The 15,227-nt window shown below is 38.5% G+C and overlaps 9 non-coding genes across 9 annotated transcripts; all 9 read right to left on the bottom strand.

The window, feature by feature from the left end:
- Positions 1 to 153: 153 nt before the first annotated feature.
- On the bottom strand, positions 154 to 236 carry TRNAL-UAA (transfer RNA leucine (anticodon UAA)). Its single transcript has one exon. It is a non-coding gene; the product is annotated as a tRNA-Leu (tRNA).
- Positions 237 to 1,240: 1,004 nt separating this feature from the next.
- On the bottom strand, positions 1,241 to 1,323 carry TRNAL-CAA (transfer RNA leucine (anticodon CAA)). The gene has a single exon. It is a non-coding gene; the product is annotated as a tRNA-Leu (tRNA).
- A 1,004-nt stretch (positions 1,324 to 2,327) lies between these two features.
- On the bottom strand, positions 2,328 to 2,410 carry TRNAL-UAA (transfer RNA leucine (anticodon UAA)). Its single transcript has one exon. It is a non-coding gene; the product is annotated as a tRNA-Leu (tRNA).
- Positions 2,411 to 3,400: 990 nt separating this feature from the next.
- Positions 3,401 to 3,483, bottom strand: TRNAL-UAA (transfer RNA leucine (anticodon UAA)). Its single transcript has one exon. It is a non-coding gene; the product is annotated as a tRNA-Leu (tRNA).
- Positions 3,484 to 4,473: 990 nt separating this feature from the next.
- On the bottom strand, positions 4,474 to 4,556 carry TRNAL-UAA (transfer RNA leucine (anticodon UAA)). The gene has a single exon. It is a non-coding gene; the product is annotated as a tRNA-Leu (tRNA).
- Positions 4,557 to 5,559: 1,003 nt separating this feature from the next.
- TRNAL-CAA (transfer RNA leucine (anticodon CAA)) lies at positions 5,560 to 5,642 on the bottom strand. The gene has a single exon. It is a non-coding gene; the product is annotated as a tRNA-Leu (tRNA).
- Positions 5,643 to 6,646: 1,004 nt separating this feature from the next.
- TRNAL-UAA (transfer RNA leucine (anticodon UAA)) lies at positions 6,647 to 6,729 on the bottom strand. The gene has a single exon. It is a non-coding gene; the product is annotated as a tRNA-Leu (tRNA).
- A 6,524-nt stretch (positions 6,730 to 13,253) lies between these two features.
- Positions 13,254 to 13,336, bottom strand: TRNAL-UAA (transfer RNA leucine (anticodon UAA)). The gene has a single exon. It is a non-coding gene; the product is annotated as a tRNA-Leu (tRNA).
- Positions 13,337 to 14,326: 990 nt separating this feature from the next.
- TRNAL-UAA (transfer RNA leucine (anticodon UAA)) lies at positions 14,327 to 14,409 on the bottom strand. Its single transcript has one exon. It is a non-coding gene; the product is annotated as a tRNA-Leu (tRNA).
- Between the last annotated feature and the right edge of the window lie 818 nt (positions 14,410 to 15,227).

Below are 15,227 nucleotides of genomic sequence, written 5' to 3'. Positions count from 1 at the left end.
AATTCATCTCATAATGGAAAAAATAAACATTAAAGGCCGATACTCAGGGGTTCTGAAAGGTTAATACTGCACTATCTGCCAACAAGAACATTTCTTTTGCAGAAACATTACTCCTTTTTCAGAAATCTCGTAGAATTTCAAGTGTAAAACTCATACCAGGAGTGGGGTTCGAACCCTCGAGGATACATATCAATTGGATTTTAAATCCAACGCCTTAACCACTCGGCCATCCTAGTGAATGCACATGAAGTTTTGGATTTCGTAGGCAGCTAGTGTTTATTGAAAGTGAACTCTCTTACGAAGTTTGCACTAACAAATTTTTTTTAAGACACTTATCAAGAGCCGGACACAGATTTTTACTGGGAACCTTCCTGTTGACTGTAAATTTCATCCAGAAAAAAATATTTTTCCACTATATGTAGATTTTCATTTTTCATTACATGTTTAGTGTGGTGACCAAGAGTGAATATTGGAATAAAATGCCATCGAGATTTGTCAACAACACTAAGCACAAAGTTTTAGTTTCTTTAAACACTTTAACTTCTCCAAAAAAGCTCATAGTTTTCAAATTCATCACTTTACCATAGGCCAGATTTTCTCCCGCATATTTTACATTTCATGACATCCTACGTACACTGGCCATCTTTTTTTCTGGATTACCCCCCTCTATTAGATAATGTTTTTTGTGAATGGATTGCGCTATATTTCTATATTTCTCATATTATTTTAACTTCAAATGTTTCTTTGGGACTGTAGTTTGAATATTTACCTCAGATATTCAAATTTGTCTTATTCCTCACATTTTCCTCAATATTTAAGTTTGGAACCTACTGTAATATCATGCTCTAATGTACTAGAGATTCATCTCGTAATGGAAAAAATAAACATAAAAGGGCCATAGTCAGGTATATTGAAGTGTTAATACTGTTCTATCGGGCAACAAGAACTTTTCTTTTGCTCAAACATTACTCCATTTTCAGAAACCTTGTAGAATTTGAAGTATAAAAATCATACCAGGAGTGGGGTTCGAACCTCCTCAATTTTTAAGTTTGGAACTTACTGTAATATCATGCTCTAATGTACTAGAAATTCATCTCATAATGGAAAAAATAAACATTAAAGGGCGATACTCAGGGGTTCTGAAAGGTTAATACTGCACTATCTGCCAACAAGAACATTTCTTTTGCAGAAACATTACTCCTTTTTCAGAAATCTTGTAGAATTTCAAGTGTAAAACTCATACCAGGAGTGGGGTTCGAACCCACGAGGATACATATCCATTGGATCTTGAGTCCAACGCCTTAACCACTCGGCCATCCTGGTGAATACACATGAAGTTTTGGATTTCGTAGGCAGCTAGTGTTTATTGAAAGTGAACTCTCATACGAAGTTTGCACTAACAAATTTTTTTTAAGACACTTATCAAGAGCCGGACACAGATTTTTACTGGGAACCTTCCTGTTGACTGTAAATTTCATCCAGAAAAAAATATTTTTCCACTATATGTAGATTTTCATTTTTCATTACATGTTTAGTGTGGTGACCAAGAGTGAATATTGGAATAAAATGCCATCGAGATTTGTCAACAACACTAAGCACAAAGTTTTAGTTTCTTTAAACACTTTAACTTCTCCAAGAAAGCTCATAGTTTTCAAATTCATCACTTTACCATAGGCCAGATTTTCTCCCGCATATTTTACATTTCATGACATCCTACGTACACTGGCCATCTTTTTTTCTGGATTACCCCCCTCTATTAGATAATGTTTTTTGTGAATGGATTGCGCTATATTTCTATATTTCTCATATTATTTTAACTTCAAATGTTTCTTTGGAACTGTAGTTTGAATATTTACCTCAGATATTCAAATTTGTCTTATTCCTCACATTTTCCTCAATATTTCAGTTTGGAACCTACTGTAATATCATGCTCTAATGTACTAGAGATTCATCTCATAATGGAAAAAATAAACATAAAAGGGCCATAGTCAGGTATATTGAAGTGTTAATACTGTTCTATCGGGCAACAAGAACTTTTCTTTTGCTCAAACATTACTCCATTTTCAGAAACCTTGTAGAATTTGAAGTATAAAAATCATACCAGGAGTGGGGTTCGAACCTCCTCAATTTTTAAGTTTGGAACTTACTGTAATATCATGCTCTAATGTACTAGAAATTCATCTCATAATGGAAAAAATAAACATTAAAGGGCGATACTCAGGGGTTCTGAAAGGTTAATACTGCACTATCTGCCAACACGAACATTTCTTTTGCAGAAACATTACTCCTTTTTCAGAAATCTCGTAGAATTTCAAGTGTAAAACTCATACCAGGAGTGGGGTTCGAACCCACGAGGATACATATCCATTGGATCTTAAGTCCAACGCCTTAACCACTCGGCCATCCTGGTGAATGCACATGAAGTTTTGGATTTCGTAGGCAGCTAGTGTTTATTGAAAGTGAACTCTCTTTTGAAGTTTGCACTAACAAATTTTTTTTAACACACTTATCAAGAGCCGGACACAGATTTTTACTGGGAACCTTCCTGTTGACTGTAAATTTCATCCAGAAAAAAATATTTTTCCACTATATGTAGATTTTCATTTTTCATTACATGTTTAGTGTGGTGACCAAGAGTGAATATTGGAATAAAATGCCATCGAGATTTGTCAACAACACTAAGCACAAAGTTTTAGTTTCTTTAAACACTTTAACTTCTCCAAAAAAGCTCATAGTTTTCAAATTCATCACTTTACCATAGGCCAGATTTTCTCCCGCATATTTTACATTTCATGACATCCTACGTACACTGGCCATCTTTTTTTCTGGATTACCCCCCTCTATTAGATAATGGTTTTTGTGAATGGATTGCGCTATATTTCTATATTTCTCATATTATTTTAACTTCAAATGTTTCTTTGGGACTGTAGTTTGAATATTTACCTCAGATATTCAAATTTGTCTTATTCCTCACATTTTCCTCAATGTTTAAGTTTGGAACCTACTGTAATATCATGCTCTAATGTACTAGAGATTCATCTCATAATGGAAAAAATAAACATAAAAGGGCCATAGTCAGGTACATTGAAGTGTTAATACTGTTCTATCGGGCAACAAGAACTTTTCTTTTGCTCAAACATTACTCCATTTTCAGAAACCTTGTAGAATTTGAAGTATAAAAATCATACCAGGAGTTGGGTTCGAACCTCCTCAATTTTTAAGGTTGGAACTTACTGTAATATCATGCTCTAATGTACTAGAAATTCATCTCATAATGGAAAAAATGAACATTAAAGGTTCTGAAAGGTTAATACTGCACTATCTGCCAACAAGAACATTTCTTTTGCAGAAAAATTACTCCTTTTTCAGAAATCTCGTAGAATTTCAAGTGTAAAACTCATACCAGGAGTGGGGTTCGAACCCACGAGGATACATATCCATTGGATCTTAAGTCCAACGCCTTAACCACTCGGCCATCCTGGTGAATGCACATGAAGTTTTGGATTTCGTAGGCAGCTAGTGTTTATTGAAAGTGAACTCTCTTACGAAGTTTGCACTAACAAATTTTTTTTAAGACACTTATCAAGAGCCGGACACAGATTTTTACTGGGAACCTTCCTGTTGACTGTAAATTTCATCCAGAAAAAAATATTTTTCCACTATATGTAGATTTTCATTTTTCATTACATGTTTAGTGTGGTGACCAAGAGTGAATATTGGAATAAAATGCCATCGAGATTTGTCAACAACACTAAGCACAAAGTTTTAGTTTCTTTAAACACTTTAACTTCTCCAAAAAAGCTCATAGTTTTCAAATTCATCACTTTACCATAGGCCAGATTTTCTCCCGCATATTTTACATTTCATGACATCCTACGTACACTGGCCATCTTTTTTTCTGGATTACCCCCCTCTATTAGATAATGGTTTTTGTGAATGGATTGCGCTATATTTCTATATTTCTCATATTATTTTAACTTCAAATGTTTCTTTGGGACTGTAGTTTGAATATTTACCTCAGATATTCAAATTTGTCTTATTCCTCACATTTTCCTCAATATTTAAGTTTGGAACCTACTGTAATATCATGCTCTAATGTACTAGAGATTCATCTCATAATGGAAAAAATAAACATAAAAGGGCCATAGTCAGGTATATTGAAGTGTTAATACTGTTCTATCGGGCAACAAGAACTTTTCTTTTGCTCAAACATTACTCCATTTTCAGAAACCTTGTAGAATTTGAAGTATAAAAATCATACCAGGAGTTGGGTTCGAACCTCCTCAATTTTTAAGGTTGGAACTTACTGTAATATCATGCTCTAATGTACTAGAAATTCATCTCATAATGGAAAAAATGAACATTAAAGGTTCTGAAAGGTTAATACTGCACTATCTGCCAACAAGAACATTTCTTTTGCAGAAAAATTACTCCTTTTTCAGAAATCTCGTAGAATTTCAAGTGTAAAACTCATACCAGGAGTGGGGTTCGAACCCACGAGGATACATATCCATTGGATCTTAAGTCCAACGCCTTAACCACTCGGCCATCCTGGTGAATGCACATGAAGTTTTGGATTTCGTAGGCAGCTAGTGTTTATTGAAAGTGAACTCTCTTACGAAGTTTGCACTAACAAATTTTTTTTAAGACACTTATCAAGAGCCGGACACAGATTTTTAGTGGGAACCTTCCTGTTGACTGTAAATTTCATCCAGAAAAAAATATTTTTCCACTATATGTAGATTTTCATTTTTCATTACATGTTTAGTGTGGTGACCAAGAGTGAATATTGGAATAAAATGCCATCGAGATTTGTCAACAACACTAAGCACAAAGTTTTAGTTTCTTTAAACACTTTAACTTCTCCAAAAAAGCTCATAGTTGTCAAATTCATCACTTTACCATAGGCCAGATTTTCTCCCGCATATTTGACATTTCATGACATCCTACGTACACTGGCCATCTTTTTTCTAGATTACCCCCCTCTAGTAGATAATGTTTTTTGTGAATGGATTGCGCTATATTTCTATATTTCTCATATTATTTTAACTTCAAATGTTTCTTTGGGACTGTAGTTTGAATATTTACCTCAGATATTCAAATTTGTCTTAATCCCTACATTTTCCTCAATATTTAAGTTTGGAAACTACTGTAATATCATGCTCTAATGTACTAGAGATTCATCTCATAATGGGAAAAATAAACATAAAAGGGCCATAGTCAGGTATACTGAAGTGTTAATACTGTTCTATCAGGCAACAAGAACTTTTCTTTTGCTCAAACATTACTCCATTTTCAGAAACATTGTAGAATTTGAAGTATAAAAATCATACCAGGAGTGGGGTTCGAACCTCCTCAATTTTTAAGTTTGGAACTTACTGTAATATCGTGCTCTAATGTACTAGAAATTCATCTCATAATGGAAAAAATAAACATTAAAGGGCGATACTCAGGGGTTCTGAAAGGTTAATACTGCACTATCTGCCAACAAGAACATTTCTTTTGCTGAAACATTACTCCTTTTTCAGAGATCTCATAGAATTTCAAGTGTAAAACTCATACCAGGAGTGGGGTTCGAACCCACGAGGATACATACCCATTGGATCTTGAGTCCAACGCCTTAACCACTCGGCCATCCTGGTGAATACACATAAAGTTTTGGATTTCGTAGGCAGCTAGTGTTTATTGAAAGTGAACTCTCATACGAAGTTTGCACTAACAAATTTTTTTTAAGACACTTATCAAGAGCCGGACACAGATTTTTACTGGGAACCTTCCTGTTGACTGTAAATTTCATCCAGAAAAAAATATTTTTCCACTATATGTAGATTTTCATTTTTCATTACATGTTTAGTGTGGTGACCAAGAGTGAATATTGGAATAAAATGCCATCGAGATTTGTCAACAACACTAAGCACAAAGTTTTAGTTTCTTTAAACACTTTAACTTCTCCAAGAAAGCTCATAGTTTTCAAATTCATCACTTTACCATAGGCCAGATTTTCTCCCGCATATTTTACATTTCATGACATCCTACGTACACTGGCCATCTTTTTTTCTGGATTACCCCCCTCTATTAGATAATGTTTTTTGTGAATGGATTGCGCTATATTTCTATATTTCTCATATTATTTTAACTTCAAATGTTTCTTTGGGACTGTAGTTTGAATATTTACCTCAGATATTCAAATTTGTCTTATTCCTCACATTTTCCTCAATATTTCAGTTTGGAACCTACTGTAATATCATGCTCTAATGTACTAGAGATTCATCTCATAATGGAAAAAATAAACATAAAAGGGCCATAGTCAGGTATATTGAAGTGTTAATACTGTTCTATCGGGCAACAAGAACTTTTCTTTTGCTCAAACATTACTCCATTTTCAGAAACCTTGTAGAATTTGAAGTATAAAAATCATACCAGGAGTGGGGTTCGAACCTCCTCAATTTTTAAGTTTGGAACTTACTGTAATATCATGCTCTAATGTACTAGAAATTCATCTCATAATGGAAAAAATAAACATTAAAGGGCGATACTCAGGGGTTCTGAAAGGTTAATACTGCACTATCTGCCAACACGAACATTTCTTTTGCAGAAACATTACTCCTTTTTCAGAAATCTCGTAGAATTTCAAGTGTAAAACTCATACCAGGAGTGGGGTTCGAACCCACGAGGATACATATCCATTGGATCTTAAGTCCAACGCCTTAACCACTCGGCCATCCTGGTGAATGCACATGAAGTTTTGGATTTCGTAGGCAGCTAGTGTTTATTGAAAGTGAACTCTCTTTTGAAGTTTTCACTAACAAATTTTTTTTAACACACTTATCAAGAGCCGGACACAGATTTTTACTGGGAACCTTCCTGTTGACTGTAAATTTCATCCAGAAAAAAATATTTTTCCACTATATGTAGATTTTCATTTTTCATTACATGTTTAGTGTGGTGACCAAGAGTGAATATTGGAATAAAATGCCATCGAGATTTGTCAACAACACTAAGCACAAAGTTTTAGTTTCTTTAAACACTTTAACTTCTCCAAAAAAGCTCATAGTTTTCAAATTCATCACTTTACCATAGGCCAGATTTTCTCCCGCATATTTTACATTTCATGACATCCTACGTACACTGGCCATCTTTTTTTCTGGATTACCCCCCTCTATTAGATAATGGTTTTTGTGAATGGATTGCGCTATATTTCTATATTTCTCATATTATTTTAACTTCAAATGTTTCTTTGGGACTGTAGTTTGAATATTTACCTCAGATATTCAAATTTGTCTTATTCCTCACATTTTCCTCAATATTTAAGTTTGGAACCTACTGTAATATCATGCTCTAATGTACTAGATATTCATCTCATAATGGAAAAAATAAACATAAAAGGGCCATAGTCAGGTATATTGAAGTGTTAACCCCTTCCCGACCCATGACGCCACGTAGGCGTCATGAAAGTCGGTGCCATTCCGACCCATGACGCCTATGCGGCGTCATGGAAAGATCGCGTCCCTGCAGGCCGGGTGAAAGGGTTAACTCCCATTTCACCCGATCTGCAGGGACAGGGGGAGTGGTAGTTTAGCCCAGGGGGGGTGGCTTCACCCCCTCGTGGCTACGATCGCTCTGATTGGCTGTTGAAAGTGAAACTGCCAATCAGAGCGATTTGTAATATTTCACCCATTATAACGGGTGAAATATTACAATCCAGCCATGGCCGATGCTGAAATATCATCGGCCATGGCTGGAAATACTAGTGTGCCCCCACCCCACCCCTCCGATCGCCCCCCCACCCCCCCGATCTGGCCGGTACACTGCTCCGGCTCCCCTCCGCCCTGTGCTCCGCTCCCCCCCGTGCTCGTGTCCGCTCGCCCCGTGCTCCAATCACCCCCCCGTGCTCCAATCACCCCCCCTGCACTCCGATCCACCCCCCCCCGTGCTCCGTTCCACCCCCCCGTGCTCCGTTCCAGCCCCCCCGTGCTCCGTTCCACGCCCCCCGCGCTCCGTTCCACCCCTCCCGCGCTCCGATTCCCCCCCCCGTGCTCCGATCCCCCCCCCCGTGGTCCCCCCCCACCCTATCATACTTACCGATCCAGCCGGGGTCCCGTCCGTCTTCTCCCGGGCGCCGCCATCTTCCAAAATGGCGGGCGCATGCGCAGTGCGCCCGCCGAATCTGCCGGCCGGCAGATTCGTTCCAAAGTGCATTTTGATCACTGAGATATAATCTATCTCAGTGATCAAAATAAAAAAAATAATAAATGACCCCCCCCCTTTGTCACCCCCATAGGTAGGGACAATAAAAAAATAAAGAAATTTTTTTTTTCCCACTAATGTTAGAATAGGGTTAGGGTTAGGGGTAGGGGTAGGGTTAGGGTTAGGGGTAGGGTTAGGGGTAGGGTTAGGGTTAGGGGTAGGGGTAGGGTTAGGGTTAGGGGTAGGGTTAGGGTTAGGGGTAGGGCTAGGGTTAGGGCTAGGGTTAGGGTTAGGGTTAGGAATGTGCACACGTATTCTGGTCCTCTGCGGATTTTTCCGCTGCGGATTTGATAAATCCGCAGTGCTAAACCGCTGCGGATTTATGGCGGATTTACCGCGTTTTTTTCTGCGCATTTCACTGCGGTTTTACAATTGCGATTTTCTATTGGAGCAGTTGTAAAACCGCTGCGGAATCCGCACAAAGAAGTGACATGCTGCGGAATGTAAACCGCTGCGTTTCCGTGCAGTTTTTCCGCAGCATGTGTACAGCGATTTTTGTTTCCCGTAGGTTTACATTGAACTGTACACTCATGGGAAACTGCTGCGGATCCGCAGCGTTTTCCGCAGCGTGTGCACATACCTTTAGAATTAGGCTATGTGCACACGGTGCGGATTTGGCTGCGGATTCGCAGCAGTGTTCCATCAGGTTTACAGTACCATGTAAACATATGAAAAACCAAATCCGCTGTGCCCATGGTGCGGAAAATACCGCGCGGGAACGCTGCGTTGTATTTTCCGCAGCATGTCAATTCTTTGTGCGGATTCCGCAGCGTTTTACACCTGTTCCTCAATAGGAATCCGCAGGTGAAATCCGCACAAAAAACACTGGAAATCCGCGGAAAATCCGCAGGTAAAACGCAGTGCCTTTTACCCGCAGATTTTTCAAAAATGGTGCGGAAATATCTCACACGAATCCGCAACGTGGGCACATAGCCTTAGGGTTAGGGTTGGAATTAGGGTTGTGGTTAGGGTTAGGGGTGTGTTGGGGTTAGTGTTGTGGTTAGGGGTGTGTTGGGGTTAGGGTTGTGATTAGGGTTATGGCTACAGTTGGGATTAGGGTTAGGGGTGTGTTGGGGTTAGTGTTGGAGTTAGAATTGAGGGGTTACCACTGTTTAGGCACATCAGGGGTCTCCAAACGCAACATGGCGCCACCATTGATTCCAGCCAATCTCGTATTCAAAAAGTCAAATGGTGCTCCCTCACTTCCGAGCCCTGACGTGTGCCCAAACAGTGGTTTACCCCCACATATGGGGTACCAGCATACTCAGGACAAACTGCGCAACAATTACTGGGGTCCAATTTCTCCTGTTACCCTTGTGAAAATAAAAAAATGCTTGCTAAAACATAATTTTTGAGGAAAGAAAAATGATTTTTTATTTTCACGGCTCTGCGTTGTAAACGTCTGTGAAGCACTTGGAGGTTCAAAGTGCTCACCACATATCTAGATAAGTTCCTTGGGGGGTCTAGTTTCTAAAATGGGGTCACTTGTGGGGGGTTTCTACTGTTTAGGCACACCAGGGGCTCTGCAAACGCAACGTGACACCCGCAGACCATTCCATCAAAGTCTGCATTTCAAAAGTGACTACTTCCCTTCTGAGCCCCGACGTGTGCCCAAACAGTGGTTTACCCCCACATATGGGGTATCAGCGTACTCAGGAGAAACTGGACAACAACTTTTGGGGTCCAATTTCTCCTGTAACCCTTGGGAAAATAAAATATTCTGGGCTAAATAATTATTTTTGAGGAAAGAAAACGTATTTATTATTTTCACGGCTCTGCATTATAAACTTCTATGAAGCACTTGGGGGTTCAAAGTGCTCATCACACATCTAGATAAGTTCCTTTCAGGGTCTAGTTTCCAAAATGGGGTCACTTGTGGGGGGTTTCTACTGTTTAGGCACATCAGGGGCTCTGCAAACGCAACGTGACGCCCGCAGAGCATTCCATCAAAGTCTGCATTTCAAAACGTCACTACTTCAATTCCAAGCCCCGGCATGTGCCCAAACAGTAGTTTACCCCCACATATGGGGTATCACCGTACTCAGGAGAAACTGGACAACAAATATTGGGGTCAAATTTCTCCTGTTACCCTTGGGAAAATTAAAAAATTCTGGGCTAAATAATTATTTTTGAGGAAAGAAAACGTATTTATTATTTTCACGGCTCTGCATTATAAACTTCTATGAAGCACTTGGGGGTTCAAAGTGCTCACCACACATCTAGATAAGTTCCTTTGGGGGTCTAGTTTCCAAAATGGGGTCACTTGTGGGGGGTTTCTACTGTTAAGCCACATCAGGGGCTCTGCAAACGCAACGTGACGCCCACAGAGCATTCCATCAAAGTCTGCATTTCAAAACGTCACTACTTCACTTCCGAGCCCCGGCATGTGCCCAAACAGTGATTTACCCCCACATATGGGGTATCAGCGTACTCAGGAGAAACTGGAAAACAACTTTTGGGGTCAAATTTCTCCTGTTACCCTTGGGAAAATAAAAAATTGCAGGCTAAAAGATCATTTTTGAGAAAATAATTTTTTTTTTTATTTTCATGGCTCTGCGTTATAAACTTCTGTGAAGCACTTGGGGGTTCAAAGTCCTCACCACACATCTAGATTAGTTCCTTTGGGGGTCTAGTTTCTAAAATGGTGTCATTTCTGGGGGATCTCCAATGTTTAGGCACACAGGGGCTCTCCAAACGTGACATGGTGTCCGCTAATGATTGGAGCTAATTTTCCATTTAAAAAGCCAAATGGCGTGCCATCCCTTCCGAGCCCTGCCGTGCGCCCAAACAGTGGTTTACCCCCACATATGGGGTATCAGCGTACTCAGGACAAACTGGACAACAATATTTGGGGTCCAATTTCTCCTATTATCCTTGGCAAAATAGGAAATTCCAGGCTAAAAAATCATTTTTGAGGAAAGAAAAATTATTTTTTATTTTCATGGCTCTGCGTTATAAACTTCTGTGAAGCACCTGGGGGTTTAAAGTGCTCAATATGCATCTAGATAAGTTCCTTGGGGGGTCTAGTTTCCAAAATGGGGTCACTTGTGCGGGAGCTCCAATGTTTAGGCACACAGGGGCTCTCCAAACGCGACATGGTGTCCGCTAACAATTGGAGCTAATTTTCCATTCAAAAAGTCAAATGGCGCGCCTTCTCTTCCGAGCCCTGCCGAGTGCCCAAACAGTGGTTTACCCCCACATATGAGGTATCGGCGTACTCGGGAGAAATTGCCCAACAAATTTTATGATCCATTTTATCCTACTGCCCATGTGAAAATGAAAAAATTGAGGCGAAAAGAATTTTTTTGTGAAAAAAAATTACTTTTTCATTTTTACAGATCAATTTGTGAAGCACCTGAGGGTTTAAAGTGCTCACTAGGCATCTAAATTAGTTCCTTGGGGGGTCTAGTTTCCAAAATGGGGTCACTTGTGGGGGAGCGCCAATGTTTAGGCACACAGGAGCTATCCAAACGCGACATGGTGTCCGCTAACGATGGAAATAATTTTTCATTCAAAAAGTCAAATGGCGCTCCTTCCCTTCCGAGCCTTACCATGTGCCCAAACAGTGGTTTACCTCCACATGTGAGGTATTGGTGTACTCAGGAGAAATTGCCCAACTCATTTTAGGATCCATTTTATCCTGTTGCCCACGTGAAAATGAAAAAATTGAGGCTAAAAGAATTTTTTTGTGAAAAAAAAGTACTTTTTCATTTTTACGGATCAATTTGTGAAGCACCTGGGGGTTCAAAGTGCTCACTATGCATCTAGATAAGTTCCTTGGGGCGTCTAGTTTCCAAAATGGGGTCACTTGTGGGGGAGCTCCAATTTTTAGGCACACGGGGGCTCTCCAAACGTGACATGGTGTCCGCTAAAGAGTGGAGCCAATTTTTGATTCAAAAAGTCAAATGGCGCTCCTTCCCTTCCAAGCCCTGCCATGCGCCAAAACAGTGGTTTACCCCCACATATGAGGTATCAGCGTACTCAGGACAAATTGGACAACAACTTTCATGGTTCAGTTTCTCCTTTTACCATTGGGAAAATAAAAAAATTGTTGCTAAAAGATAATTTTTGTGACTAAAAAGTTAAATGTTCATTTTTTCCTTCCATGTTGCTTCTGCTGCTGTGAAGCACCTGAAGGGTTAATAAACTTCTTGAATGTGGTTTTGAGTACCTTGAGGGGTGCAGTTTTTAGAATGGTGTCACTTTTGGGTATTTTCAGCCATATAGACCCCTCAAACTGACTTCAAATGTGAGGTGGTCCCTAAAAAAAATGGTTTTGTAAATTTCGTTGTAAAAATGACAAATCGCTGGTCGAATTTTAACCCTTATAACTTCCTAACAAAAAAAAATTTTGTTTCCAAAATTGTGCTGATGTAAAGTAAACATGTGGGAAATGTTATTTATTAACTATTTTGTGTCACATATCTCTCTGGTTTAACAGAATAAAAATTCAAAATGTGAAAATTGCGAAATTTTCAAAATTTTCGCCAAATTTCCGTGTTTATCACAAATAAACGCAGAATTTATTGACCTAAATTTACCACTAACATGAAGCCCAATATGTCACGAAAAAACAATCTCAGAACCGCTAGGATCCGTTGAAGCGTTCCTGAGTTATTACCTCATAAAGGGACACTGGTCAGAATTGCAAAAAACGGCAAGGTCTTTAAGGTCAAAATAGGCTGGGTCTTGAAGGGGTTAATACTGTTCTATCGGGCAACAAGAACTTTTCTTTTGCTCAAACATTACTCCATTTTCAGAAACCTTGTAGAATTTGAAGTATAAAAATCATACCAGGAGTTGGGTTCGAACCTCCTCAATTTTTAAGGTTGGAACTTACTGTAATATCATGCTCTAATGTACTAGAAATTCATCTCATAATGGAAAAAATGAACATTAAAGGTTCTGAAAGGTTAATACTGCACTATCTGCCAACAAGAACATTTCTTTTGCAGAAAAATTACTCCTTTTTCAGAAATCTCGTAGAATTTCAAGTGTAAAACTCATACCAGGAGTGGGGTTTGAACCCACGAGGATCCATATCCATTGGATCTTAAGTCCAACGCCTTAACCACTCGGCCATCCTGGTGAATGCACATGAAGTTTTGGATTTCGTAGGCAGCTAGTGTTTATTGAAAGTGAACTCTCTTACGAAGTTTGCACTAACAAATTTTTTTTAAGACACTTATCAAGAGCCGGACACAGATTTTTAGTGGGAACCTTCCTGTTGACTGTAAATTTCATCCAGAAAAAAATATTTTTCCACTATATGTAGATTTTCATTTTTCATTACATGTTTAGTGTGGTGACCAAGAGTGAATATTGGAATAAAATGCCATCGAGATTTGTCAACAACACTAAGCACAAAGTTTTAGTTTCTTTAAACACTTTAACTTCTCCAAAAAAGCTCATAGTTGTCAAATTCATCACTTTACCATAGGCCAGATTTTCTCCCGCATATTTGACATTTCATGACATCCTACGTACACTGGCCATCTTTTTTTCTAGATTACCCCCCTCTAGTAGATAATGTTTTTTGTGAATGGATTGCGCTATATTTCTATATTTCTCATATTATTTTAACTTCAAATGTTTCTTTGGGACTGTAGTTTGAATATTTACCTCAGATATTCAAATTTGTCTTAATCCCTACATTTTCCTCAATATTTAAGTTTGGAAACTACTGTAATATCATGCTCTAATGTACTAGAGATTCATCTCATAATGGAAAAAATAAACATAAAAGGGCCATAGTCAGGTATACTGAAGTGTTAATACTGTTCTATCAGGCAACAAGAACTTTTCTTTTGCTCAAACATTACTCCATTTTCAGAAACCTTGTAGAATTTGAAGTATAAAAATCATACCAGGAGTGGGGTTCGAACCTCCTCAATTTTTAAGTTTGGAACTTACTGTAATATCATGCTCTAATGTACTAGAAATTCATCTCATAATGGAAAAAATGAACATTAAAGGTTCTGAAAGGTTAATACTGCACTATCTGCCAACAAGAACATTTCTTTTGCAGAAAAATTACTCCTTTTTCAGAAATCTCGTAGAATTTCAAGTGTAAAACTCATACCAGGAGTGGGGTTCGAACCCACGAGGATACATATCCATTGGATCTTAAGTCCAACGCCTTAACCACTCGGCCATCCTGGTGAATGCACATGAAGTTTTGGATTTCGTAGGCAGCTAGTGTTTATTGAAAGTGAACTCTCTTACGAAGTTTGCACTAACAAATTTTTTTTAAGACACTTATCAAGAGCCGGACACAGATTTTTAGTGGGAACCTTCCTGTTGACTGTAAATTTCATCCAGAAAAAAATATTTTTCCACTATATGTAGATTTTCATTTTTCATTACATGTTTAGTGTGGTGACCAAGAGTGAATATTGGAATAAAATGCCATCGAGATTTGTCAACAACACTAAGCACAAAGTTTTAGTTTCTTTAAACACTTTAACTTCTCCAAAAAAGCTCATAGTTGTCAAATTCATCACTTTACCATAGGCCAGATTTTCTCCCGCATATTTGACATTTCATGACATCCTACGTACACTGGCCATCTTTTTTTCTAGATTACCCCCCTCTAGTAGATAATGTTTTTTGTGAATGGATTGCGCTATATTTCTATATTTCTCATATTATTTTAACTTCAAATGTTTCTTTGGGACTGTAGTTTGAATATTTACCTCAGATATTCAAATTTGTCTTAATCCCTACATTTTCCTCAATATTTAAGTTTGGAAACTACTGTAATATCATGCTCTAATGTACTAGAGATTCATCTCATAATGGAAAAAATAAACATAAAAGGGCCATAGTCAGGTATACTGAAGTGTTAATACTGTTCTATCAGGCAACAAGAACTTTTCTTTTGCTCAAACATTACTCCATTTTCAGAAACATTGTAGAATTTGAAGTATAAAAATCATACCAGGAGTGGGGTTCGAACCTCCTCAATTTTTAAGTTTGGA

The sequence above is a fragment of the Ranitomeya imitator genome, chromosome 5, assembly GCF_032444005.1.
Source record: "Ranitomeya imitator isolate aRanImi1 chromosome 5, aRanImi1.pri, whole genome shotgun sequence".
NCBI classification, from domain to species: domain Eukaryota; kingdom Metazoa; phylum Chordata; class Amphibia; order Anura; family Dendrobatidae; genus Ranitomeya; species Ranitomeya imitator.
This window is presented reverse-complemented; position numbering and strand designations above follow the sequence as displayed.